At 45.7% G+C, this 2,301-nt stretch overlaps 1 pseudogene; it reads left to right on the top strand.

Annotated features, from left to right (window-relative positions):
• Positions 1–314: 314 nt before the first annotated feature.
• Positions 315–1,999, top strand: LOC107156277 (annotated as a pseudogene).
• Positions 2,000–2,301: the final 302 nt, after the last annotated feature.

Below are 2,301 nucleotides of genomic sequence, written 5' to 3'. Positions count from 1 at the left end.
AGTTTTTATTTTTTATTGACATTTTTTCTTCAAAATTAGCGTGTAAATAAAAGTCAAAATCCACGTTCTTGAAAGTTTTGCTTAATTAGAGATTAAAGTATAAAATGTCTTATACAAACTATATTCTTCATTTTGCATGGATGTTGTTATGTCCTAAAATCACTGAAGACAGTATTTTTAAAAATATTAACCAAATGTTGTCATTTATTTTTTATTTTTTCTGTTTTTTATATGACAGTTTTGCATCCCAGTCTCACTGCCGCCTACTGATGGCTGTTGAGCAACTCACTCTTCTCTGCCCCAGTTTCCTCAACATGAGCACAGTGACAGTGCTCACCTGGGGGACTGCCCCAGGATTCCACAAGTGCAGGTAGGGACCGGGCCCAGCTGGATCTGGCTTCGGCATGTGCTAATGCTTAGTAAAAGATGGCCATCATTTTTTATGCTCAGAAAACTCATTTGAAAGAATGAAATGAAACTTACAGAGATGCCTCGCGGTGACGACCCTTGCAGTCACAAGTTCTGGAGGATGAGAAGTCCAAAATCAAGGTGCCAGCTACTTGGTGTTTGGTGAGGACCCACTTTCTTATTTACAGATGACCGCCTTCAAGTCCTCATGTGGTAGAAGAGACACTAACAACTGAAAAGGTGACTCTTACAGAAAAGGACCTTGAATTAGCTCCAAAACCAAAGAAAGAAACTACCCCGTCTAAGAATACCAGGGAGCTCACAGATACAACGTGGAGTTCCAGTGGAAGTGATCCGTCAGATGAAGACAAAACACTTCCTAAATCCCAGGGAGAGGATGAACATGACTCTATGATAGATAGGCTCCATAACAGGAATATTTTATGTCCAGAAGGTGGGGCCAGTGAAGGTGAATCACAGTTTATTGACTGGGAGATCCACAGTGACAGCGAAGGTGCTGGTGAGTGTAATGAATGGGAAGATGGGAAGGGTGCCATCTCAGACTGGGCCTCTTGTGCAAGTGGTCATTCTTTGACAAGTGACGAGACACTATCTGAGCTTCCTAAGCCAATTTCTGCAGAAATTTTGGAGTATTCATCAGCAACAAAGAAGATGGCTCAGAAAATGTCCTACTCATTGATTCAGAACCCCCTCACAAACACCACATGGAATATGGTTCTGATGCAAGACAAGTTCTGGACAGCTGACCAACACAAGAGTGAAACCACAGAGTGTCTGTGTACACGCCAAAGCAGACAACCAAGGTTCTCAGGACTCAGAAAGCTCATCAAAGAAGAAGAATGTCTTAAGAGGTGGACTAGCAGAAAGACAAACCGGATTGCAGAACCGAGAGATCTGCCATTTCTTTGTGGAGACATGATTGTGTTTCTTACCAAAAGGCAGTTTCAGGTAGAAAATCTAGTGTATTAACTGTGAGAATTCTAGAGCTTCACGAGAAATGCACCGTGCAGGTTGCCATGTGTGAACAGTTAGTGGGGTCGACAGCTGCTGTCCCTTCCAGGGATGTGGCTGCTGGGCCAGCCTGAAAGTTCTCTCACTCGGGAGACTGCGTGTTACCTCAGGGAATGTCCCCAGGATGTTACCCACATCCTTCCTCCCTGGCAAAAACTTATCCCAAATGGAAGTCTCCCTGTTATTCTGAATACTTATTTCTGTCAGAAAGAAGGTGCAGAAACAACTCACAAACTATATGTCATGACATGCTCCTTCCAAGCAGAAACATCACTTTGGCCCAGATGTTTAAAATCAAGGATCTATCCAATAATTCACCTGAAAGTCAGCTGTGTCTAGTGACCTGGCCACCACAGGCACAGACTGGACCAACAGGCACAGACTGAATCCCCCCTTAGGGACTCTGTCCTGGACGTGGTGGAAAACCAAGGAGCTGTCCATGGTCAGGAGTGGGGTCCAAGTAGAGGTGCAGAGAGTTCACCCACTGCCTGGCAGAGGCGGCATCAGGGCATGCAAATCTACCTGGGCCCCATTACAGCTCTGGAGTGGGCTCTGCTGAGACGCCAGCAGGGAGAAGAGCCACAGGAGACCGCATGTGGCCTGGCACTATCTGCAGGGTGGCCAAATGAAGCCACAGCCTCTGTGGCCAAGAAGTCAAACAGCACGAGATGAAGTCTGACCTAAGGTTCTGGAGACCTTGAGCCAGGTGAGCTCCATCTCCACAGAAAGCTGAATCAGACAGATTGTCCCAAGCAAGCCTTTGAACAAACCCCCTCCTTCCTGAGAGACGTGGTGTATGAGGAGGTACTTCCTCCTGACCTGTTGCCTGGCTGTGATATTATAAATATTCTGTATCTTCCC

Source organism: Marmota marmota, unplaced genomic scaffold, assembly GCF_001458135.2.
Source record: "Marmota marmota marmota unplaced genomic scaffold, marMar, whole genome shotgun sequence".
In the NCBI taxonomy this organism is placed as follows: domain Eukaryota; kingdom Metazoa; phylum Chordata; class Mammalia; order Rodentia; family Sciuridae; genus Marmota; species Marmota marmota.
This window is presented reverse-complemented; position numbering and strand designations above follow the sequence as displayed.